Source organism: Lynx rufus, unplaced genomic scaffold, assembly GCF_022079265.1.
Source record: "Lynx rufus isolate CCGP_SWC_20201006 ecotype Redwood Valley unplaced genomic scaffold, mLynRuf1.p SCAF_16, whole genome shotgun sequence".
NCBI lineage: Eukaryota > Metazoa > Chordata > Mammalia > Carnivora > Felidae > Lynx > Lynx rufus.
The window spans coordinates 1,770,598-1,798,350 of NW_025814830.1; the positions used below are offsets into that span (position 1 = coordinate 1,770,598).

At 40.7% G+C, this 27,753-nt stretch overlaps 1 protein-coding gene and 1 pseudogene across 1 annotated transcript in view; both read right to left on the reverse strand.

The window, feature by feature from the left end:
- Positions 1-27,753, reverse strand: part of LOC124510813 (zinc finger protein 160-like) — a 339,108-nt gene that overhangs the window by 138,609 nt on the left and 172,746 nt on the right. The window lies entirely within an intron of this gene.
- Positions 8,052-8,890, reverse strand: LOC124511632 (vomeronasal type-1 receptor 2-like; annotated as a pseudogene).

Consider the following 27,753-nt stretch of genomic DNA (forward strand, 5'->3'; position numbering starts at 1 on the left):
TAGCAATGCAGTTTCAAACTCTCACCCATCACAATTTGCATCCCCATTCATGAATACAGACCATGATTCTATTTCTGCCTGCCTTTTGTGCTGAAATGAGACCCATGGTTTGCATTAAGTGAAATTTACATTAAATGAAATTAGAAAAAGAGCAAGCATATGAAAAGTATTAGGAACTGAAGGAAAATTTGAGGAGTAAGGATAAAGGTAACACAATCTATATTTTGTGCTGGAGTGCTCAGGGAATAATTTGAAAAGATAAATCTTCATGAGTTTACTCTCAAGAATGAACAACACAATGGGAATCTTGTTTGGTAACTAGAAATCTCACATATTTACCCTCTAAAACATTTTTTGCTTTTGTTTGCATTTGTGCTTACTCCACTGGGACAGGATGTTTGGATGTCACTCAAGTGTTCGGAGAATGTTGGTTATATAATGACGCTTTCTCGGGAGAGCAGGGCAGACTTCTCAAGTTCTGAAAATGGCTAGAGAAAGCAGGCAATGGTGACTACTTTGTTACGATGCATCCTGTGTGGGGCCGGGGTGATGGTACTCATTGACACTGTGAACTTAGAACTACTGCCAAGGGAAGGGCCTCTCGGGCTTTATTATTAGCTTGCCCTGCCCAGATGAGCAGAATAGTAAGAGGTAATGACGCTTCACAGGTATCATTAGTCGGCCATCAAGAATAGAGTCAGACTCTTTTCTATAAAACTGAATGTTTACTCCTGACTGACTTGGTTGGGAAAGACCACAATCTTCCTCATGCTAACTACTACCTTCTTTTTCCAGCTGTATATGTAGCCGCCACCACACAATATGACTGTGGAAAAGGGTTATGATACACTGTTTAGATCAGTTACTTAAGGTATTTTTAGACTTGTTATGATGTCAGGATTTTTTTTTATTAAGTTATAGCCTGATATTAAAATACATTCAGAAATGATACAGTATTTCCCAACTACAAACCTTTTGTAGATCGTTCACTTTAAGGGAGGTTAGAATGAATTGAATCTCAAAATCAGTCCTATCATTTTTCTAGCAAGATGCTAGAATCAGAGAGTGCCTGAGTGGCTCAGTCAGCTAAGAGTCCAACTCTTGATTTTTTGTTCAGGGCATGATTTCATGATTCATGGGTTTGAGCCCCGGGTTGGGCTCCACACTGAGTATGGAAAAATAAACAAACTTTAAGAAACTTTTTTTTTTTTTTAATTTTTTTTTTCAATGTTTATTTATTTTTGGGACAGAGAGAGACAGAGCATGAACGGGGGAGGGGCAGAGAGAGAGGGAGGCACAGAATCGGAAACAGGCTCCAGGCTCTGAGCCATCAGCCCAGAGCCTGACGCGGGGCTCGAACTCACGCACCGCGAGATCGTGACCTGGCTGAAGTCGGACGCTTAACCGACTGCGCCACCCAGGCGCCCCAGAAACTTTTTAAAAAAGTACTAGGATCAGAATATCTGTATTGAAACTTTGCAAATTAGTGTTAGATGCAGGTAAATAAAATTAACTTAAAATTAATAAATTTCAAAGGAAATAAATCTGTAAGTTAGAAAACACTAAGGACTAATAATTTTGACACATTTGGAACACCTATGACACTGTTCATGGGTTGCATGCAATATTACACACTGAGGATAAAGAACAAAGTCTGGTGATGAAATCTGTCTCATCCACAGTTCTCCTTGACAACCTTGATCTTTAATATTAATAAGGAGTATGTTTAAATTTGTTCTGCAAAATGTTTTCTTTACCATCTTTTTCTTTTACCTTCTGTTGTTTAGGCATGAATATGAAGTTTGAAAATTCCCCAATATACTTAATTAATTAGAGAGAGAGAGAGAGAGAGTACAAACAAGTGGGAGGCAGGGACAGAGGGAGAGGCAGAGAATCTTAAGCAGGTTTCACTCTCAGTGCAGAGCTGACACAGGCTCGATCCCAAGTCCCTGGGATGTTGGCCTGAGCAAAAATCAAGAGTGATGCTCAACTGACTGAGCCACCCAACTGCCCCCTAATATTCTTATAAAATTGCATTATTAAAATGTGTCGCTAATTGGGGGAAAAAACCCCTCCTGGGATTATATCCAGGTAAATAAGACAAAACCTAATAAAAGGCCTTTGCCCCTCCCCATTCATCCTTCTTGGTCCTACAGCGGCCATCCTGCTGTCGGGAGAGAGAGTGCTGAGTGCTAAGGGCGGTGGAGCAGGCAGAGGACTGCCCAGGGGACCCGTCCCATCCCAACCTGCATCTCTGGGCTTCCTGTTACGTGAGAATGGTAAACCACCTAGTTGTTTCAGCCACTAACTTCCAGGAGGTCTGTCCTTCACAAATGAAGACTGTCTGACCTGACCAATAAGATTAATATTTGTATTGAGAGTAGAATGGAGCATTTGAGAGGGAATCTTGAATTTAACATTTTGTAGCTGAGAAAAGCTGCAAAAAGCATCATCCTTCACAGATGGGTTAGAGCTGTTTGGCACATGTTGCCTAAAACTCACAATGTGAATGAAACAAAATATAGCGTGAGAATTTATGACAAATGTTCAGGGTGCTGGGGTAGAGACTTACAGGAGTAAGGAATTTGGTGCCATAAATGGAATAACATGTTTACTTGAGTATGTGAACTATTAGTCTCTGAGTGTATACGCTGCAGTAACTTTCTACTTTGGACAGATAAAATGCATTCAGTCATTCTACCAGTCAGAATCTATTCTAATCACTGATATTAGCAGGAAACAAAACTCCCTGTCTTCAAGTAACTTATATTCTATAAGGTTGAGTCTATAAGGATAAAATATGATAGTGATAAATACCATAAACGTGTTCATATGTAATGATCGGCTGACAGGGTTTCCTAATTTAAACAACATTTTCAGGCAATGCCCACATGCTGAGGTCATCTTTGGGCAGAACCACTGAAAGTATCATGCAAATACACATGGAGAAGGGCAAGTGGGTGTAGGAAAGAAGCAGAAAATCACCACAATGGGAACATAATTACGGTGGATCAGGAATACCCACAATTGGCATGTGGCTTGGTGAAATGTGAGGCTAAGTTTCTACTGGAGACGTTTAAAATTTGGGAAACCTTATAGTTAGAATTTGTACAATTTTAGTAACAAAACTCCCCAGAAGGCTTAGGAGCATATGTGATAGATCCAAAACCATGACCTGTTTGGAGAATGCACAGACCTATTTCTTTATGGCAGCCTTTACCAGTAATGAGAGAACACAGCAGTGAGGTGGGGTAATGAGTTGATGGAAAGATGGTAAATACCATTTGTGAAAACTGTCTAGGGAGTTGATCCCAGGACTTGTTAAGGTACATGCTTTTCCTGTTGTCTACGTTTCTACTCAGCCAAGGGTATGTTGCTTCTTTCACTTACGAATGTGTACCAAGTAATACTAGTCAGGTCGTTTATGCCCCAGTTATATCTTCAATGTCAATATCATCAAAAAAATTGTTTACATGTAAGAAGATACTGTACTTACAAATTGAATAGTAACAATATCACATATTTCATGTTTTCCTCACTAATTCAAGACCTAGTAACTCCCAATTATTCCTAGTTTTATTCTTCCAGTTGAGACCAGTCTTGTGTCAGCGTTGCCTAATATTTTGACTATAAAATTGACTTTTCAGTATGTTTCATATCCCAATTTTATACTAAATCAGATGTGATGAGAATGGGACTATGTGCAAGGTCGGCAAACATTTACTTAAGGAACATATAGTAAATATTTTTCTTTGTAGGCAATACTGTTTCTGTTACCACTCTTCCAGTATGTCCTTATTGAGTCAAAAACACCTAAATATGAGTGTGGCTGCATTCCAGTTACACTTCACTTAAAAACAGACAGTAGGTTGCATTTGGCTCATGTTCTGTAGGTGGCAGACTCCTGATCTACCCAAAGGAATTAAGAGCGCTATATAGTAATAGTAACTATATGGTAAATAAAAACTGTCTTCCCTATTTTTAAGCCTCGTTAAAGAAACTAACAGTCTAGTGTATATGTGTATAGCATATGTAAAAGAAACCTATACTAATGGTAGCACAGAGCAGGAGTGGAGAAATGGAAGTCCATGTGGAAAGGAAAGGTCGGATGCTCTGTATGAAGAAGTATAAACGCATATGAAGGTATACTGTGGTCATCTGTGTAGGATAACCCCTAAAGCAAACAAAAGCAATACTTAGAGCTAACAACAGTGAACCACAGTAAAGGATTTAAAACCATCTGTAAAAATCAGTTATTTCAAAGAAGACAGAAAGAGAGGGAATAGAGCAAAGGAGACATTATAAAAGCAAGAGCAAAATAATTTAAATCTATCTGTAAAACGAAATCATCTAAAGGCCCATTGAAAAGCAAAATTGTCACTGGATTTTTTTTTTTTAGTTTTATTTATTTTGAGAGAGAGAGACTCAAGGAGGCTCTGTGATGTCAGCGTAGGCCCAACATGGGGCTCCATTTCAAGAGCCATGAGGTCATGACCTGAGCTGAAATCAAGAGTCTTACACCAATAACCATGTGAGCCAACCAGGCGCCCCTGACAATTGGACTTTTTAAAGACAACACAATATTTCCTATGAGAAGTTCACAAATTAAGGACACAAAGTAAACTCTTGAACAAAAAATAAACAAATGCTATAAAAAATAGCTATATTAAGATCAAAGTAATTTCAAGACCAAGCAATATGGCTGGGGAAAATGAAATCTATTTCCTAATCATAAAGAGGCACATTCACCAGAATGACATGAAAATCCTAATTAATCCCTTGTTTTCACTACAAACAAATATGTAATCAAATGCTCCACATTTCCAAGTCAGACACTAGACCATGATGGCGGACATCCCTTAGTTCACAAACACACACATGCACACACACACAAGCATTACACATAGATGCAAACACACATGCATATGCGCAACATACACTCAAATGCACAGCCATATACATTTACCCACTCACACTCACATGCACTTCACAGCAAACACACTCATGCACACACTCGTGAAATACAAGCACACACGTTTACACACACTCGTCCCGTACTCCTACATTCCCAGTCCCGTGTATGTAATTACATTAAAAGAGTCTGCATGCATATGTGTGTCTCCACAATGTGCTCACATGTTGAAAGAATACAGGAATCTCCTGACCTTGGATGCCTGAAAATGGGGGGCACTTTTCACGGTTTTTACTCATTCCATCCCTGCAACAACCCCCAAAAATGATATTTACCACATGCAATATCTTAAAGTGCTGTGAGCATTGCCACTGCAGGTGCAAGTGAATGGGGCAGAGTTGGAAGGTTGCAGGCATGTGATAGAGTGGGCTCCAAATGAGGCTAGAGGGAGGGGGTTATAGGCAGTATGCAGAGAGCATGGGACTGTAGAGAAACAGATGCAAAACTCTTCAAAGGCATAAGATGCCATAGTACTTGGTAAATACAGATAGGGACAGAGAAGCAAGGGGGAAAGGCTAAAATGAACCCTGAAGTATGGGAACAGAGTCAGGGACATCAGTATGAGAACAGTTAGCTGTAGTTATGCAAATAAACTGACAGATAAAGAGACAACTATAGATATGGGTGTGAATAGGTTATTCCCAGGTCAGTCTACTCAGAGAGTCTTAACAGCAATGACATCCCAGTAGCAAGAACACTCAGCACCCACATCTTGGTTTCTAACACTATTCTCTTAAAAAAAAAAAAAGGCTCCTTGTAATTATGGCTGATTCTATGGCAGGAGCAGGGAAAATACAAGATGTGGCCGGAGGATCTTGTAATGGCAGAATATTAAGAGTAAGGAAGTAATAAAAAAAAAAAATGGGGACATATCAAAGGGACATAATAACCAAACCTGAAAGAGCTCCTGCCTCCTGTTGCCAAATCTCTGATACCAACTGGGTGTCCTGCAATTCAGTGTAATTCTGACTTTATCTGGTGTTAGTAGAGACCCCACAAGTTAAGGGCAAAGTCCTTTCCAGGACTGCCCCCACTTCAGACACCAGTTACAAGTCAGGCATTCCCATACCTGTGCATCTCCAGCCAACTACAAATTTAAGGCTTCCTCTGAGCCCTGGTCTTCAATATTTGCTGGAAAGACTCACAGAACTTGGAAATTGCTATATGTATGATAATCCTTGATAAAGTTAACTCATATATTGGGACCCACAAAAATGGAGGCCACCCCAGTGGCCCCACTCACATCACAAATCTAAACCTAAGTCAGCCTGCTCTTATATGACACATCCAGCAAGGGAGCCAATCACAGTCCTCCAACTCAGTTTCAGGTAGCTGACCATGCCCTAGAAAACGCCTGCTAGTCTTCCTTCTAAGGAAATCCCTGACCTCCCAGCCAATCATGCCCTGTTTCTGCACTGCCTCTTCTAAAACTCAATCTTGCCCCAGATCCCCCAGGAAGAGCACTCCACTCCCTGCATGGGAGGCTCTGTCCTCCCCTCAATCAAGGGTTGTCTTCCCTGGAATAAAAGACAGCAAACTCATTACTCAATTGTTTTAGTTTTGTCATTTCTCATTTTATTGTAAAGATCCAGATGAAGGCATCCGTAGAGCACGGTTTGGGAGGATTCCCCCCCCATACAGTAGCTTTTGTCCCCCACCAATAAACTCCCAGCATCTTCTCCAGGTGTTTAATCCAAGCGTCACTACCTAGGCATGAATGATTAAATCATTGGCCATATGACTGAACTCAATCTCCAGACAGACTCCTAACTCTCCCCAGAGGCTGTGCTGCTGAGTGATTCCATCTGATCATGTAGGTGGCTTTCACAGGTGTCCAGTCCCCTTTTTGAAGTTCTGTGGGGGAACTCACGAATGGTGAGTTCATGACCCATGCCAGAGTCAGATCCCCAATGGACTGAGCCACCTAGGTACCCCTAAAATATTTCATTTAAGAAATGTTCTATTTTTAAGTAATCTCTACACCCAATATGGAGCTCAAAGTCACAATCCAGAGATTAAGGGATGCATGCTATACTGACTGAGCCAGTCAGGCCCTCCTTAAATAGTTCTAGGTTGCAGTTTTCTCTTCTTTTTCCCCTTTCAATGGTGTCTACATTGCTTTGGTGGTGTTTTCAAAAGCAATACTACCCTTGTTAAACAAAATATGTTCATATACTCCACCTTCAAATTGCTACTCGTCTCCTGCACCAAGCTTGATGAAATGGTCCTCTGTAACATCTTGTATCGTCAGGTTGGAAAAGCAGAAGTCCATCTTGAAATCTCTTCCTAGCCAACACATCCAACTGCCATCAAGATTTAACACAGAACAGTCTACCTTCTAAACATCTCAACAGTCCATTCAGTCTTTTCCCACATACCCAATCTGTTTACTGGCTGCCTCACACCTGCACTTTTTGGAAAATATAGCTGACAGCTATTCCTATGTTCTTCTTTGTCCACTGCAGTTTACTCTTCAAATGTTGAGCAGAAAATATTTTCATACCCTCATCTTGCTCCATAAACATTATCATATTGAAACATCTCCAATTTCTCTAAGATATGAGGCATAATATTCACAACATAGCCTCCAAAGCCAACAATAAGTAAAACCTAGTTTTCCCTCCACCTTCACCCCAGGCCATTTGCATCACAAGTCAGGATTTACAATTCCTGGATAATTGGAATTTAATGTCTTGGAAAATTTAATATCTTAATTTGAAAGTTACACATTCAAACATATTTCCAGTATTTCAGGACTCTTTTATGGAATCTTAACTTAGGCACTATTACCAATAATAAAATACAATTATAAAAGTACACACATATTGATTACAGAAGATTTCACGTACCATACTCTTTACTACTTCATATTAGGCTAGTGTCAATGTGTTCTGTTCACCCCTCTCTCTGCAATGAAGATGGCACATGTTTGTTTTTAACATTCTTTGAGGTCTCAATGCATTCACGACGGAACAGGTGGAAGAAGATTCATAATTCCCTGATGAGATAGGGAATTAAGTATTTCCTCCACAGAAGACAAGATACAGCCTGAATATAGTGGGGTCATGGTTCATGAGAACAAAGGGCTAGTATTGAAAAACACGCAGTGATTAGTACAGCGACATTCACAGCCACCAACTAGAATTATCCAAGAGAACCAAGTAAACAAATGATGGACAAAACAGCATAAAACCGTACAAAGGTGGTCACCAAAACAAGGATGCTTTGGGTAGCTCTGGTCTCACGGTATCGCTGGAGGGTCTCGGGGAGAGATTATTCCTAATGATACCCTGGACCCTCTGTTTGTGCCTGTGAAGGAGAAAAACCATGGAGTTTCTGGGCAGGGTCATGTGTCCCAAACACAAAATGTCATGGAAAGATGTCATTGCTGCATCTAATGAGCCTGTGATCTTGTCTCTACGCTGTGAAGCAGAATATACCAAACCACTTCTTTTGGTGATAGTTTTGTTGTTCCATTTACCAGTCATATAAATAGAAAAAAACATGTTTACGAACATGTGGAACACCCTACACAGGATAGTGGAGGGGCCAATGTATTTTGGAGCTTTCACTTTAAGCTCTGTCTGCCTTGAGTTCCCAGGGCTGATCATGATGGCCTGAAAGACACAAATGGACATACCTCTGGCCACTCTGTGAACACACATAAGAGAACATAGCATCCATAATGATTGGTGAAATGTTTCAGCCCTAGAGGTGCCATGGTCTCTGGGATTCCTCTAGAGAGAATGTGCAAGGAGTTGGCTACAGTCAAGTGCCTGAGAATCAAATTCATGGGTTTGCCTTGCATCCTCTGAAGCAAAGGGACATCTAATGATAGAAGAGGGAGAAATTGCCCAGGATTCTAATGACAATGTGGGATAGGAATATCACTGCTATATACAAATGCACTGAGGCCATTCTATCATTATTTAGAACACAGTATTCAAATTCACAGGCAGCTAGTTCTGCCTGAAAAGGTGTTTCAGACTTCATGGAAAATAAAATGTCCACTTACCTTTCCTTCCCCTTCAGAATGAACATCTAAACTATATTATCTTTTGTTAAGAGATGTCCAAAGTTACATGTGTGTCTTTTTATAGCACTTACAATGTGTGGGTCACTGTTATTACTGCTTTCCCTATTGTAACTTATATAATATTCACAACCCTATGAGTTAGGAACTAACATTACTCTCATTCTATAGACAAGGAGAATTTAACCATGGGAAGTTAAGTGACGCATGTAACTACCAGTAGAATCAGGATTTGAACCTGGGTAGCCTAGTTGCAATGACACAAATGCTTCCTACTGTACTATAGTCTGCCAGGAACCTCGTTATGGGCATAAACACACATACAGATGCCTTCTCATATTTTAAATTTATTTTACTTAATAAACCTGGTTTGATCATTTCCCACTTTTGTTTAAGTATCCTTTATAACGAATATAACTAAGGAGTGAAGATTCAAAGGTCTTAATAAATTATACTTGCACTGAATAGTTTTATATGAGCCATTCAGATTTCTTTAATGTAGACAACTGTTAGGATAGTAGCTGAACTCATTTCATTTTTTTCCTGGACCAAAAGGACAATGGCATCCATAACAAATTATTGTGCTGAACTGTACTGTGTGCTAACATATAGGACATGAAATATCACATAGTGATAAATCATGTTAGGGCATAAAATAAGTTAATCCTATTTAAAGATCACATCCCTGTATGTTTCTTGTTTTAGAGTAAACAAATGGAAACTCAAATCGATATTTGATTTGGAAAAGCTATTAAAATAAGTAAATAAAACAAATCTGCAATATGGAATTTGAAGACTTGGAATCATGGGCATCTAATGAATTGAAAAGCAAGATAGGTGAGTGGTGAGCTGGGAATACTATTGAAGTGATTTTCACCAGAAGAAACATGGCTTAAAATTGCTTTTTTTTTCTTGATGAGATTATATTTTTTTTTATTTTTTTAAATTTTTTTTTTCAACGTTTATTTATTTTTGGGACAGAGAGAGACAGAGCATGAACGGGGGAGGGGCAGAGAGAGAGGGAGACACAGAATCGGAAACAGGCTCCAGGCTCTGAGCCATCAGCCCAGAGCCCGACGCGGGGCTCGAACTCACGGACCGCGAGATCGTGACCTGGCTGAAGTCGGACGCTTAACCGACTGCGCCACCCAGGCGCCCCAAATATTTTTAATTAATTTATTATTTTAAAATGAAATTAAAATGTAAAAATAAAGTCCTTAATACTTTGCTCTTTAAAACCCTCTATAGTGATGTTATCTTTTTCTTAAAGGATCTTTCCTAATTTTAGGAAAGAAGATTCTCTCACATAGCAAGAGTCCACAGAGATTTTCAGTAGAGACACATTTACTGTCTCCATTAAGCACATGAAACTCAAGTTACAGAAGAGTAAATTTCAGCAATTCGCATTCAGTCACGCTGTTTCTGCTGTGAATCAGGTATTTCAGTTAGTTCCATCATACTTATTGTAACATGCACATGCCTTCCCAGGGCTCCCAGTATTGCTCCTGAAAATGTCTCTGTGACTCTTGCTCATGGCATTGAATAGCAGACAAATTCTGAAAGTATGATTTTTTTTTTTTAAGTAGACTGTCCCTGCCCAGTGAGGGGTTGGAACTCATGACCCTGAGATCAAGAACTGAGCTGAGGTCGGGAGTTGGATGTGTAAACGACTGAGCCACCCCAGTGCTCCCTGAAATTATAATCTTGAAGCAGCATAAAATTCAGCCTCTGACAGCACTTGGATCAAACACAAAGCACCCCTTCAATGAGGATTTTGGTGAATTACATCATCAGCAGTCATGCACTGATTGAGCAGTCTCTCTCACAAGCTCAGCCTGTGCCGGAAGATTCTTTTCCCAGACATGCTCACCTACCCAGATTCCTGCTGCATCTCCCAACCTGAGAGACTGTGGTCTCACACTAAACTAGAAGATACTCACAGACTCCTTCCTGTTGCCAGGACTGGAAGCTGGGTGTAAAGTAGCAGGCAAAGCATGTGTGGGAGGGAGGGAGCCAAACCCTGAGATAGAGGTTAGTGATTCTGTGACCTCACCTCTCCAAAGAATTGCCATCATCATGTCAGCTGTAGTGGCAATGATAGTTCAACACTTGGGGAACTGAGAACGGTTCTGAAAAACTCTTTAATTACCAGGATCTATTAGAAGTTTCTAGTGAACATATCCAAAGTGACTGTTGGAGTGTTTGAGAGAGACTCTTCCTTTTCCGTTATTTCTGGAAGCACACAGGGTCTCACATGGAAGAGGAAATGCCGAGGTCTGAGCCGCTAAAGACCAGCCTCGTTGGATTCTGTGCCTCCCTGAGAATTTCTTTTACTCCTAATTCTTTGTTAGTCTTCAGACCCAAGTACCACCACCATTTAACTTATGGGTAGAGAGAAAGAATCCTCCAAATGACTCAAGAAGGATTTTCTATGCTTAAAATTTTCAATATCTGCAATTCATTTTAGATTTTCAATAAATGGAAATAAAGGACATGAGGTCAGTAAGTGAGATTAAAAATAACTTGTTCCACTTCCCCAACCCAAAACAAATTAACTAGAAAGCCTACATAAAATGGACATTTACTAGGAAAATACATTTTGCCAAAATTGACTTCAGTAGGAGGGAATTTAAACAGATCAAAATCCATAGAGAAGAGGAAGACATTTATCAGAGTCCCTTATGAATAAAAGCACCTGGATCAGATTAGCCGCCAGATTCTTCCATTCTTTTAAATACCAGGTAAGCTAATGCTACTTACTCAATTCAAGAACATCAAAGAGGAAGTAACATTTCCAAATTATCTTTATACATCACATAAAATTCTGAAACTAAAGCATCCTAAAGTTTGTACCAAAAAGAATACCACAGAAAGATGTCACCTTTTCCTACAGATGGTACCATGTAAAATAATGTAGCCCCAAACCCCTGAGAAATACAACAAAAATATGATGAACAAAGAAATTTGTGTCTCCAATTCAAGAATGATTCACTATTAGGAAGTTCATTAGTATGCTTCATCATGTTTATGAAGAGAAATCAAGAAATCTTACTCATAGTTACAAAAACATTTTTTGGAAGAATTCATCATGTAAGAATGTTAAATCAAAACACTAGGAAATTCTTTAGAATCTTTCCAAACTTGAGAAAACAAAGTCTTCATCCTGCTCATAGGAAATCACTAGAGATATTCCACTAAGGCCAGAAAACCACAGTAAAAAAAGTACGTGATCACCCGTTCTATTTATTTATTACTGTGTTGCAGGGATAGCCAGGGCCATTTAAAATGGCAGAGGAATTCGAAAGAAAGACCTAGAATTATGTTTTCATATGATACAAGTATACCTCTGGAAACATAAAGGAACTCATAGAAAATCCACTTGGAAAAACAATTCAGTATGCTAATGGGTTATACTGCTGATATACAAAAACAATAGGCTTTTGTACATAGGGTATTATTTTTAAGTAATCACTACAACCAAGATGGGTCATGATCCTGAGGTCAAGAGTGGCAGGCCCTACCAAGTAAGCCACCCAGGTGCCCCTGTACATAGCATATGTTTGTACAATAGCCCATGTACAACAAAGAATCATTTATGAGTTTTAGCAGGAGTGTCTCCAATTACAAAAGTGTAATATAAAATGAAAGAGGGGAATAGGGGACTCAGTCAGTTAAGAATATGACTTTTAATTTCAGCTCAGGTTGTGATCCCAGGGTCATGGGATTGAGCCCTGTGTCTTGTTGTGCTGAGCATCGAGCTTGCTTGGGATTCTCTCTCTCCCTCCCCCCTTTCTCTCTCTCTGTCTCTCAAATAAATGAACAAACATACAAACAAATATTGTTGTAAAAAAATAAAATGAAATAAAGTAACCAGGAATGAATCTAACAAAAATGTGTAAAGCCTATATGGGGGAAGAAAATTCCTGAAATATAGGAAAGGAGAAATAAATGAATGGAAATTTACATCATGTTCTTGGGTGGAAAAACTCAATATTATAGAAAGGTCAATTCTCCTTTAGCTAATTTATAAATTTAGTTTAACCCTGATATAGGTACGATCAGTTTCTTCAAACTATCAATGTGACTGTAAAAATCTTACGGAATACTGAAGAATAGGCACAAAAACATCCTCACTGAGTTTTGATGCAACTTGTTTTGTATGTTCCGAGTGGCCAGTGGTGTATCCATTGGCAGCACCTGCTTCTTGAGTGTCTTCCAGGACATCACGATTGGCCCCAGGAACTCCAAGATGATAGAACTTAAAATAGAGGCTCTGCGTGCCTCTCTAACAGCTGCCCAATTGTAACTTGGTGGTAAATACCACTTCCAATCTTCCTGTGACTGACTGAACCGTGGAAACATCACATAGAAACATGACTGGGGGTGCTGAATACCAAGATCACACAATCACCACTTTTAACCTTCCCTCCTGTCAGACATTTGGGATTCATGCCCTGGGGCAGTATCTCCCTAGTTTTCAAGCTTTTAAGATACAAGCAGTGGGTCCAGCACATTTACAGGAACAACATCTCCAGAATTTCCCCAGAGGTGAGGTCTACCCAAGGCATCCTCGTCTTGGTAAGCACCTTTGTGTCTTTTTAAGCTCCCTCTTCCACCTTTTCATGTCATTTGGCTCTTTCTGAAAATCCCAGTTGGTGGGAGCTGAACCCCTGTGCTCTAATCACTCCATCATGGTGTTTTTTTTTTTTTTCTTGTCAGCCATCTTGTTCTCTGGAGCCCTGACCTTATTGTGTCCAGGATTGTCTCTGCACACTGCAGAAGGAATACACAACAGGAATACACAACTGTCTAAAATGACAAGATACCTATAAACTATTGTAAACTGTTAGACAACGTGTAGTTACTTTTTAATTCACTCCTTGCAGAGATTTAAGCCCTGGAAGGGGCAGTCACATAATAGAGAGGATGTGAAAAGCAAATGCAGCCAGCACCACCTTCAGAATTTCCACAGGAAACAGAAGAGGAGCTATTAACTGGCACATTTCCTATTAAAAATTATTAAGAGTGTATATGACGCTGCTGAAAACGTGAAACACTAGTGGTAGAATTTGCACCATTTACGTACAGAACAGAAATCCTTATCACATGTTTGTGGAAATACTTCAAAACCAGAATGTCATCAGTACTAGGAAAAGTTAAATCTCTCTGAAGGAGTCCACCTTTTAGAAGCTTCCTTATCTGCCCTTGACGCCAAGCAATCAGAAACAGAAAACAAAAGGATCAGTTAAAATATCTAATTTTCTGGGTACCTGGGTGTCTCAGTTGGCTGAGCCAGGGACTCTTCGTTTCGGCTGAGGTCATATCTCAGGGTTTGCGATATCCAGTCCAGACATGGGGTGAGGGGCGGCGTACAGAGGGCTCTGCTCAGAGCCTGCTTGGGATTCTAGACCTAGCTCTCTGCCCCTTCCCGCTTGCATTCCCTCCCGTGCTCTGTCTCAAAATAAATACATTTTTAAAACTCTAATTTTCAAGAAAAAAATAGACTTCCAAGATACCTGAGAACAAACAATTTAATTAAAATTGCAATGAAATTTGGCAGTTAAGGGCTTAAGCACATACAGGTCCCACTGGTAGGTCTCAAAGACATTTGGATATGTAATTCATCTGGAGAGGTGTGGAGTTGAATATCAAATTTAAGAGAGAGACCTTAATCAACACCCATTGACGCAGAAACTTTTATTCCTTTAAAGCAACGTGCCAGCGCTCCGTCCCACAGCCCAAGGCCCGGCGGGGAAAGCCTGGAGTGCAGTCCAAGGGATGGCGAGAAGTGACAGTTGAGTGAAAAGTCTGATGACGAGTTAATACCGAACAGCACAATTCCCACAGGACAGTGTTTATTTCTTTTAATGTTTATTTTAGTTTTGAAAGAGAGACAGAGTGCGAGCGAGGTAGGGGCAGAGAGAGAAGGAGACAGAATCCAAAGCAGGCTCCAAGCTCTGAGGTGTCGGCACAGAGCCCGATGGGAGGCTCCAACCCACCATAGGGAGATCAGGACCAGAACCAAAGTCAGAGGCTTAACCTACTGAGCCACACAGGCGCCCCCCGCCCCCCAGAACAGTTGTGCGTGTCGCATTCTAGCGTCCATCACCGACACTGACCACCCCGGCTTTTACTTCATTAAACAAGGAGCTGTCGCTCTCCGGGTCTCAGTCGACCCACGAGGACCCCGGGCGCCAGGTCCCCACACTGCTCCGCCTCCCCCCTAGAGCGCATGTCCACCGCTCTCTAAAAACTTTTCTCTCACCCCCACCCCAACCCGCCCCCCCCCCCAAAATTGCTTCCCCGGGCACCGGGCTCAACTTGTGAAATACCGCCGCTCCCAACAGAAGCAACCCACCCTTCCCTGAGGTTGCACCCAGCCTGGCTCGAAACGACACCAGCGGGATCGGACGGAATCCAAAAGCGGAACCCGAGACCGCGCGGCCGGAAGAGAAAACAGACCCGCAGACGCTAGGAGGAGAGTGGTGCGCTGGACCCGCCCCACCGGATGTGTCCTGGACACGCCCCGGCACCGCCCCGCGACGCACGCGCGTGCGCCATTTTCTGCAGCCCCGGAAGCTGATCCAGCAGGGCAACGTGCGCTGTGGGTTGGGTGAGTCTCCATTTTTCTGGTTCGCACCAGCGGTTGCGCTGCTCAGTGCCTGGGGCTCCACCCCAGGTTCCGGGGTCGCCTGGTAAGGTAAAATTCTTGAACCGTCTTCTCCCTTTCATCTCTCGCGGCCTGGCTCTAGGACGTTCCGAGTCCTTTCTCTCGGGGCGGGTCCCGGGGGTCTGTGGTCGTTTTCGGTTAAAATCGCTCCGAGGCAGGTTCGGGCCAAGCCGTTCTGCCTGTGGCCCTTGCAGACCTCGATATCCTTGCCGGTCACTTTCCTGCTCAGAACCTTTCTCTGACTGCCGAGTGTCCCCCGTGCCCCCAACCCCATACTGCGTCGGGCACAGTCGTCACTAGGGAGGTGGGTGCAGGCCGTTGGCCGCAGGGTGGCCGTCCGTCAGGGTGTGGACGGAGCTGGCGGGGAAGGACGCAGAAATCTGCGGAGTTAGAGGGTCATCAGAAAGCGTGGGGAGAAAAACCGGCGGGGATTGAAACAGGCTGCCGCAGAATAGGGTGAAACTGTCTGTTGGAGGAGGAATAGCGACGGAGGGAAACGGAAATGGACAAAAGCACTGACGAGAAACAAGGACACAGACTTATACAGAGAAGAAAACGCGTAGGGGTCACAGACAAGGCACAGACCCAAACCCTAGTGAAGAACCGAGGTTATTAAGTTGTGAAGTACCGACTTGAAGTTTTATGACCTCGTTAATCTAACATTTGGTGAATTGTTTCAGTTGTGGAGAAGAGATCGAGAGTTGTGAAACCTGGTGTTTGAGGCATCTGCACTTTCTAAGCCTTGCATCAGAAGATAATGCCATTGGCAACCCCTACTCATCTAGGGGGAATAGAACTGTCCGTTAAAGGGGACTTTCTGTAACCACATGGTGCTTTTACGATGGCCATTATTAACAATACTGTTTGTCTCTCCCCGTTTTTTCGTGGCTCATGGCATTCTTTTCTGAATTTGATGTATCCTCACACTTGTTGTGACTTTAATCTCAGATTCCACTGGAGAGCTTTTCAATTTCCAAATTATTTTCTCTTGTAATTTTATTGTTCAGAGTATGAGTTTTCTATGCTTTCTACTCTACCATATGTTGCAAGGATTCTTTGATATCTGTTAAAGAACTTTATTTAACCAATTTAATAATTCAGCAGGTCTCTTCTTGTGTTAAGGCAGTTTATAAATTATCAAGCTTTGAGGTGAGTTCTCCAGCTAAGTAGATGATCCCCTCAAGTCACCTCTGTCTTCTCTGTACAGATGTTGAAGGGTGGTCTTGATTGATGTGGAACTTGGTTCCAGCAGAGCTCATCCGTTCATAATACAGAGAGTGTTCAGACCTCGTGCCCACAGGTGACCCTTTTTCATGTTTTCCAGGACCAGTAACTATTTGTAATTTCATATAGCTTTTCTGGAAAAGAGGAATTAAATGCTTGGGCTTGCTTAAACCCATAAAAGAGAAGCTTCTCTCCTTCAGGAACATGAAAGGTAATCTGGAATTAGGACAAGGCCTTTCTACTTCAACCTGTCCAGGCCAACCTTTTCAGAGATTTCTTACACCCAGTTCTGCTCATTCAACTGAGACTTCTTCAGGGTAACCTGGCAAATTAACTCCCCCTGTAACCCCCGATGGACCCACCTGTAACAGGAGACAATAGACCAAGAATTCTGAACCTGAGTTAATAAGATGCGTGAAATGATTTTCAAACCTAGGTGCATCTTTGGTAGTGTTCTGGGAGAGAGTGTGCAGTTATAATGGGAGTTCACAATGTGACCCAGTTCCAAAAATATCGAAAGCCACTGGGAAAGAAGCAGGAGCATAGCTCAGAGACAGGGACGTGCCTCTGTCACCTCCACCCTCTCTGTGTATCCTGGCTAAATCTTAAAATTTGATTGTGTCATCTTTTGACATTAAGCCCTCTTACAGGCTTCCGGTCAGCATCAGGACAAAGATCTAAACTTCTCAGTATGGCTTCCAGGGAGCTCTGGAGCTGGGTGGCCCTTAAGAGTTGGTCCATATTGATGGCATGGACAGGTTTCTGTGTCCTGCATCATCCGTTCCTTGGATGTGGGCTACCTAGGGAGGAGCCAAGAACTTGAATGAGCCCATTGCCTTTGGCCAAGTGCCAGGTAGACAAGACAATGCAGTTGCAGTGGAGTGTGTAAGTTTGAGTGGTAGGGGAGGCCTTCGTGAAGAAGTGGGTAAAAAATGCACTTTTTGGCCTCCACATAGGACCTTATTGTCTCCGCATCCCTCCTGTTGCAGTGGGCAGCAAAGGCCTTTTTCCCATGGCAAGTTTCTCCCCATGTGTATATTGTGGCAGAGGATGGGGTTATGTTGATTCTGAAAATTAAACAACATCCTTTTTGTCACACAGTATAACCTTACTTGAGAAAGAAGACCAGAAGAAGGGGGGCAAAAAGAAGGAATGGCTCTTTTCCAGGTAAAATCCCATTTTTTGTTGATTTATCTTCCTAAAATGTCACTTTGGACTTGTTAATCTTGTCTGTCTGTGAGGTGTCCTGCCTGAGTTGTTTACTCACACCCAGGGCTTTCTCCCAATCTCCCCTCCTCTCCATGCGTATTTCATCTTACTGTGACCAAGTGACGCGGAACTTAGGAAGAGGCACCTGTTAGGTGGTCATCCTGGGAATGTTGTTCTACACAGGCTAGGACTGGAGATAGGGAGTTAGCTCTTTGGTCTCTTCAGGAAGGATTCTTCAGAGATCCCTCCTGGATCCTTTTTCAGCTCATATAAACCAGGATTAAAGAGATTATGTATGTATGTAAGTCATGTATTAACGTGCAAAAGTAGCTGAGGAACCCTGGAAAATAAGAGTGATGGAAATTTACTTCATCCGGTTTTACAAATGCATTTTGATGTTAAACCAGGGACTCATTGTGCTTCTGACTCCACGATATTAATACTTTGGAATAGAATAGAAAGTTGAAAGTAGGAATGAGAAGTAGAGAGGGTGTCTTGGTTTATTAACATAATTGGTTTTCAAATGTAGAACCAACCTACTTGTCAAACAGTGTCACAGACGATGAGACTGGAGTTCTCTCTTGTCCAGAAGAGAGCAGATGCAGAATGGAATACGAGAAAGGGTGACGTCTACGAGGAGACAGGAGCCCCCAACAGGGGTTTTGTCTCAGTATTTATTGAGCTCAGGAGATATTACACATGTGGTACACATGAAGTAAACAAGATCTTACACACATGAACGTGGAGAAACCATCGGACAGGAATCATTAACTTGTGTGTGTAGGAAGCAGAGGGTCTGGAGGCAAGTGGAGTGTGTGACCAAAGTACATTAGTAGATTGGCGTCAGATGGAAAGGAATTTCCTGCAGGTGCTGTAAGAAGTTACTCGTGATCCCATTACAATATCTCGCTAGCTAACTTTGGGCACGTTCTCCCATGGTGGGAGATTTTCGCCCTAAGCTTTTCTCTAGCTAATGACTTTACCTTGGGTGCTTTTGTCCCGTGGTGGCAGCTTTCTGCCCGAAGCTTTCTAACCTGTTTGTGGAAGTCTTTTTTTTTTTTTTTTTTTCTTCTCAACGTTTTTATTTATTTTTGGGACAGACAGAGACAGAGCATGAACGGGGGAGGGGCAGAGAGAGAGGGAGACACAGAATCGGAAACAGGCTCCAGGCTCCGAGCCATCAGCCCAGAGCCTGACGCGGGGCTCGAACTCACGGACCGTGAGATCGTGACCTGGCTGAAGTCGGACGCTTAACCGACTGCGCCACCCAGGCACCCCTGTTTGTGGAAGTCTAAGGGATTCTTGAACCTATTTCCCCCTGGCTCCCCATTTTGGTTTTTTTCATCTTAAGTTTGCGTGTGAGGACTGTCATGATGGCCACCTGATCCATATTTTGCTGTCTGGAGGTTTGGAGAGTGATTCTGCAATGGCATAAAAGGAGACATCGTACGAGTATTCTGCTTCACAGAGTTATAATGGATGTTTAGCACCTATTGTCTTTTTCCTATAAGTTAGATGGCAGCCATAAGGGCTTTTAGGCGTGCCATTATTTGTTTGTAGAAGTTTGCCTTATTAGCTCTTTGATAAGGTTGACCATAACTGGGTTAAGTACATGTGCAGTTTCATAGTGTGCTGAAGACTAATTCGAGCAATGGTAGCAGAGGCTATAACGCTTACTGTGGCTTGGATCCCCATGATTAAGAGGTCTATGAAACGCCTTTGCCTGCTTAATACCAGTGGTGGAGATCATTGCCATCAGATGCAGATCAGGTGTGTAGGCAATACCACTGCGTTGTAAGAGGAAGTGGGCCTGGTTCGACAGGCGTTTAGGCTTCCCTCATGTTATATGAGGAGCTAGGAATTGCATTTGTGGAGCGACTTCAGGATGAGGAACAGTGAAGTGGTTTCTTCCATCCTGAAAATGGAGCGGTGGTCGTTCATTCTGAGCCATTCTCTGGAAGTCCCGGTTGATGGGAAGGTGTTCTGGGGGTCTCCCCCATGCTATAATACGGCTTCACCAACCAAGAGGGAATCCCCAGAGGTCCAGAATCTGAAAGAATACAAGCATATTCTCAGACCCAAGTGAGAAGTTTGAACTGGCACCATAGGTGAGAGGGTTTATGGAATTTAGGAAAATGGAGCTTAGCTGCGTTAGTCCTTGAGGGTCAAGAATTGAAAACGTAAGAGTGATCATAGTGTGATCGAGGAGAAGTTGAGCTTGTAATGTAGATAACCATGGGTAATTCTGCCTTTTTGTTGTTTTTAACATATTTTTAAGTTTATTATGTGCTTGTTCTACAATTGCTTGTCCTTGTGGATTGTAGGGAATTTTAATTTTATCTGCCATTTCCTTCTTCCTTTGTTCCACATTGTTCCCCCTGAAAGTTTTGACTCTTAAAATCTTCAAGGTTGCTGAGGGTGGATGGTCTTCTCTTCTATAACTTCTTCTTGTTGAATAGGGCCATAGAGAGTCCATCCCTAGGGGCAACATTGGTAAGTTGGGGTAGGTATAGCAGAGTTAGGAAAAGGAAAGACAGTTCAGGGGAAACAGCCTCCTTGAGTATAAAGGATCATCTGTCTACTGGGAGTGATAGCGGTGAAGAAGTCTTCCAACAGGAGTCGCAAAACTATGACAAAAAAGACTCAAAAATGGACATGATTAAAAGATCTAATGGAGGTGAGAAGGAAATTCAGTTATTTCTGTGGCACATAACACTTCAATTATCAGAATATCAAGTGATGACCTTATGCCAAAAAATATTAAGGCTAGGAATTGCATATAATCTCTATAATAGGTGTAGCATTACTCAAATGTAACCTAAGGATTATTATTTGTTTGATGTTTCCAGAGTAACTTAACATACTAAAGAAGTCTAATTGGTCAAAAAGACTTCTTTTACAATTTAAATTTTGGAAAATTTGTTAGAAAAAAACTCAAAGTTGTATACCACCAAGTGTGTTTACCATCAGACCCTGATATCCTCACTTTCCCTGCAATAAGAAGCTGAAAGCAGATAAGCCTTACTTAGTAATCAGTGATTTAGCATCCCATCCTATTTAGAAAAGGCCTAGAAGTCCCAACAAATTCAATCCCAATTTATCATGCATGGAAAACTTTTCGAGTTTACTAAAGCCTTTGAAAGCTAGTGTAACAATGACTCATGAAACCTGTGAGACCAAGTTTCCAGTTACTTTAAGTTGTAACATGAGCTTATTTGACCTTTGATTAACAGGTCTGTTTCAAACCAACAAACTTACATTCGGGTCCCCCTAAGACAGTTTGTTCCCCATGGTTAATTTTTACCTGAAACACTGGTGAGGACGTCTGAAGTGGATGGTCTTGGCTTGTTGACATCTCAGACAATTTTAAGGTTGGGAAAAGGTTTCTATAGGTCATGATATGGCTTGCAGTTATGAACATTAGGTAGACCCTGGTTCAGTTTATAATATGTGTTCCCATTTTTTTCCAATTTTCCAAAGGCAAGAAGTCTTGGCAGTTTTCTTGAGGTGTCTGTAAACACCATAAGGGCGTTGTTAGTAGGTTTTTGCATCGGAGTGAGGATGTCTTCAGAAGGAATCTTTTGTTCCTTTAACAGGTTAGATTTTTCCCATTGACAAAGCGGGGAGTTGGCATTCTCAGGGTGTAGGGGTGCTGAAGGGGCTGGCTGACAATAAGGAGGTTTAGGTTCCGTGGCAAAAGCTTTTATTTACTTTCAGTGGGTCTACATCTTCATAAACATCTTCTGCACTCAGGGGGAAAATGGCCATAGGGACAGTAGACTATATAGGAATAACTCAGGCAGAACATTGGCGCCTTCCATATGTCATTCCTTTAGTGTGTCTTACCTGTTCATTCCCAAATGTCTAAGTCGAAGGTTCCTTGCTCAGGAGACCAAGGACAGTGTTGCTGGATAACCATAAGTAATTTAAGAAGTGCTGTATGAATTTGTTGTTTTCTGTTCTAGGGATAGGGAGTCTCCCATAATAATTCTCTCAAAAATTCCACGGCAGTGAATCCTAATACAGTTTTGCTTTTCTCTTACCTCATCAGGAGAGATTGTAGACCCATGCACTTTTTCTGTTCGTAGAGTTCTAGTCGTTCTGTGGCTTTCTGCAGTCCCTGAGTTACATTCGCCTCTTAGCCACGTTGGCCTCTGGCTACATTGTGTTCTACCACATTGTCTTCTTAGACACGTCCCCTGCTTCACGTCGACTTCTTAGTCACGACGGCTTTTCTTCTAATCATGTTGACTTCACGTCACCTTCTATCACATGGACTTTGGTCATCTCAGTTTTTATCATGTCGATTTCTATCCCATCGGGATCACCATCTGGCAAAGATGATGAGCCTTGAGTTCTTTCTTGCCCAGCAAGAGAACAGACCTAGAATGGAATATGAGAGAGGCTAATGTCCGGGAGGAGACAGGAGGCCCCAATAGGGGTTTATCTCTGTATTTATTGAGCTCCCAAGATACTACACACATGGTGAATGTGAAGAAAATAAGATCTTACACGTGTTAATGTGGAGAAAACTATCAGACAGGAATCAGTAAATTGTGTGGGTAAGAAGCAAAGGGTCTGGGGCGTGAGTGCAGTTTGTGATTAAAGTACATTAGTAGATTGGTGTCAGATGGAAAGTAATTTTCTGCAGATGATATACAAAGTTGCTCACTATCCCATTACAATATCTAGCTAACTAACCTCGGGTGATTTTGCTCAATTGTGCCTTCTTTCTATCCTAAGCATTTCTCTATTTAATGACTTAACCCTGGGCGCTTTAGCTCCGTGATGGCATCTTTCTGCCCTAAGCTTTCTTAACCCATTTAGGTAAGTATAAGTGATTCTAGAACCTATTTCTCCACATAATAGTAAATGTTGTATAAATTATCGATAGCACATCCATCTCTTAAAGACCATGGTTTCTTTTAGGAACTCTTATACGTTGTACATTTTTTAGAGAAAAATGTGTATAATTTAGCCAGACATAGCAGAACTTTCTGTCATCACAGAGGATGGTGCTCAATTTTAATTTTACATATTATTATTATTAAATTTTATTATTTTTGTGTGTATGTATTAAACTTCAGTTGTACAGATTTTTGCAGTTCATTTTCACACACTAATGCATTTTTGAAACTAAGAAGTAAAACATCCTCTTCCCTGTCATGTCTTCCACCATCACAGATTTTCTTCATCAAGAACCGATGTTCTCTTTCGTGCATATTTTCCAAACGTGCATTTTTGTATTGTAGTATGATTTTAGAATATATTCTACTGTAAATATTTAATCCTGTTTTATTCTGCAAATTGGTATCTTTACATGCCATATGACTTGAAGTCGTTTTCATGAAAGTCAGCAAGAGATTACTGCTTTTTTAGATGCTGATGGGAGCATTCTCTAAATGAAGATACATGGGTCCTTTACAACTCCTTACTGTTTCAAAGAATGCCACGGTGGCTGCTTCTGAGCAGGCCGACTTCACTACAGACTTCTAAGGATGTTTTAAGATTGTACATCTTTTAAGCATGATTACCCGGTTGATGATGGTCTTTCTGAGGAGGCACAGACATTCCACTTAGTAAATAAAGATTTTAAATCAACCGTCTTGACCATCCTCAGCTAAAGGAAAACGTGGAAGAGAACTAAGAAGTAGGAGAACAATGTTTCGACAAATAGAAAATATCAGTAAAGAGATAGAAATTATAGCAAAAGGATGGAATAGAAATGCTGGAGTTAAAGTATAAACACCAGAATTGAAAATTCACTAGAGGGTTCATCAGCAGATGGACAAAAAGAGTAAAGAATCAGTGAACTTAAACAGAGGTTAACTGAAATTGTCAAGTGTGAGGAGGAGAGAGGGGAATAAAGCTGAATAAAAGGGAATAAAAGAAGAAAAATGGCCAGAGGCAAAGAAACCTTTGGGACACTATAACTAATACTCCTATAAACGTAATAGGAGTTCTAGAAGGAAGGGCAGAAAGAATAATTGAAGAAAGAAGAGCTGAAAACTTCCCAAATTTATCAAAGAGAACCTACACGCCCAAAAAACTCAATGAACTTCAACTAAGTCCAATGCATGGAGATCCCTGGCAGTCACATAATCAGTCAAGTTTTATAAGACAAAGAATGTGGAATGTAGCAAGACAGAAACAACTTCTCATGTACAGGGATTCTGAATAAAATTAATGGTCTGTTTCTCATTAGAAACTGTGGAGGCCAGGAATCCGTCTCCTTTGGTATTAAAAGATTGAAAAATTAAAAAAAAAAAAAAAGCCGTATCAGGAATTCCTTACGAGGCAAACTATACTTCAAAATTGATAGTGAAGTTTAGATTCCTAGATGAACAAATGCTGAGGGGGTCACACTTACAGACTTAGACTATAGGAAATGCCACGTGGAGTTCTTCAGGCTGAAATGGATAGAAACTAGCAGTACCTCAAAGCCATAGGAACAAGTAAACAACGCTAGTAAAGGTAATTACATAAGTAAATATAAAAGCTAATTATTGTCTTTTTGTTTTGTAACTCATTTTGTCCTACATGTCTTAAGAGACAGTAAAACAATCAGAAAAATCTGCTCTTGAGTGTGTGCAACATCTGTTTGTATCTTTTATGAAGTAGTTTTTGACAACAACATAAAGGGAGAATGTATAACAGCACTTGTTTGTATGGCATTAAAGCTAATTTAGCATCAACTGAAATTCAAATATTAGTGGTTTAATATGTAAGCTATAACCCCCAGGATAACCACTCAGAAAATAACTTGAAAATGTACAGAAAAATAAATAGACCATCAAAATGGTATGCACGCACAGACACCCGAAGAAGGAAGGAGTTATGTAACAAAATATTAGCCATACAAACAGCAGATGTTAGAATAATTCTTACCAGTAGCAATTTAAAATGTACCTAAATTAAACTCTTCAATAAAAGAGAAAGGAATTTTACAAATGGTTCCACTCTATGTCTGCATATGGCTCACTTTATTTTTTCAAAGCATTTTTTGATTGTGAGAGAGTGTGAGTGGAGGAAGGGCAGAGAGAGCGAGGGAGAGAGAAATTCTCTCAAGCAAGCTCTGCACTGTCAGCCCGGAGACCAGTGTTGGGTTGGAACCCACAAACTGTGAGATCATGACCTGAGCTGAAACGGAGAGTAAGGCGCTTAAGGGACTAAGCCACCCAGGCGCTCCAAGGCTCGCTTAGGTACACAAATAGGTTGACAGCAGGATGGAAAAAGATATTCCATGCAGATAGTAATGAAACCTAGTTGGGGAGCTATATAGATATCAGACCAAATAGAGTTTAAGTTGTAAAATAGTCATCAGAGATATTGAAGAACATATATTGAAAAAAGGGCCAATCCATTAGGAAGATAAAACAAGTATAAACAATACTTACATAGAAACAAAGCCCCCAAGTTTCTGAAGCAAACATTGAGAAGCATGTTCTACAATAGTGGTTGGAGATCACAATGCTCCGTATTTAATAATGGATAGAACAAGCAGATATCAATTATAAAGCAGTGAGCAGCACTGTAAACCAGCTAGGCTCCACAGACACATACAAAACACTGCGTCCAACAAAAAGTCAAAAATTAGGAGTAGAAGGGAACTGGCTCAGTCTGAAAAAGCGTTATTAAAATTCCGTGGCTAACCATATACTCAATGGTGAACTCCTGAAAACTTCCCCCTAATACCAAGAAGAAAACAAGCATGCTCCATGTTGCCTCCACTAGTCAACACTCTCCTGGTAGTTCTAACCAGAGAAATTACAGAAGAAAAATAAGTAAAATATGTCAAAATGAGATAAGAAATCAAACTATCTCCATTCATAGATTACATGATCACCTATTTAGAAATAAAGAATCCTCAGACTTAGAATGAATTCATTGAAGTTACAAAATACAATATCAACACTCAAAATTCAGTTACACATCTGTAAAGTAGCAATCAACAAATGGAAAGTAAACAATTCCATTTACAAAAACAAGAAAGTAAATGGGAATAATATTAATCGGGGAAATGGAAGATTCATACAGAGTGAAAACTACAAATGTTGCTGAGGAAAATTAAAGAAAACCTAAGTAAATGTCAAGATATCTTGTGATTCTGGCTTGGAAGGCCATAAGACAGAGGGATCCCCAGAACGATATAAAGAGTAATGCAGTCCTCAGCAAAATCCCAACATGTTTTGCCCAAATGGGAATCGTGATTCTAAAACTCATTGAATTGGTAAGGACGCCACATAACCAAAATAAACATGAGAAAGAACAAAATTGGAGGACCTACAATTCCCGACATCAAACCTTCTACAATAACTTGGAATAATCAAAAGTATAATTGCATCAGAGGCTAGAAATATTGATCAAAGATACAGAACTAAGCATCCACAAATAAACCCATACATCTATAATCCATTCCTTTTTTCCAAGTGTGTGTGGAAAACAATGGAAAAAGAAAAGTTTCTTAAATAGTACTGACATATCTAGATATCTGTGAGAATGAAATTGAAACTACCTTGTACCATATAAGGAAATCAGTTCAGAACTAATCAAAGACTAAATGTAAGAGCCTAAACTATAAAAGTCTTAACTGAAAACATAGGGGTAAATTTTCATGACCTTAGGGTTGACAGTGGATTTTTATACATGGTCCTAAAAGCAAAAGTGAAAAAGACAAAGTAGATAAATTGGTCATCATCTCAATTATTCACGTCTGTGCGGTGAAGGACATTATCACCTAAGTGGAACAATCTAGCAAATGGGAGGAAATAATTTGCCAACACATATCTCCTAAGCATCTAGAACCTAAAATATATGAAGAACTTACACAAGTGACAACCAACATACCAAGAACCCAATTTGAACAACGGTCAAAGGATTTTAATAGACACTTCTCCATAGAAGATACACAAATGAACCCAGCACATGAAGAGATGTTCAATGAAAGTAGTCATTATTAAAATGTAAAATCAAAACCACACTGAGCTATCGTTTCACATCCACTAGGATGATTATTATGAAACCACAAAAATAAAGAGATTGAGAAATTCAAATCATGACATGTTGCTATAAAAACGTAGATACTGTGGAAAAGAGTGTGACAGAGTCTGAAAAAATTAAACCATGTGCCCCAGTAATTCCACTCCTAGGTATATAACCAAAAGAATTGAAAACAGGCATCCAAACACTTAACTTCTACTGGAACTTAGTAATATTAGCCAAAGGTAGTAACAAACAAATGCTTTACAGTAGTTGAATGAATATGGTCTACTCCTGCAATGGAATATTCTGCAGCCAGAAGAAAGGAAATGGACCACTGATACATACTATATCATGGATGAACCCCAAAGATGATTGTGAAAGAAGGCAGATGCAAAAGGCCACATATTTGATCCTTTTCCTAATATATGAAACGATCCAAGATCGGTGAATCCACAGAAACAAAGCATTAGTGGTTGCCAGGGACTGGGCAATAGGAAGCACCTGTTAATGGGTAAAGTCTTTCCTATGGGGCTGATAAAAAAGTTTTGGATCTAGACAGAGGTGATGTTTGTGCAATATTTGAATGCAATAATTGCCCCCTAATGGTATTTTAAAGTAGCTAATTTTATGTTCACTGTAACTCAAAATTATGTTACACGGATC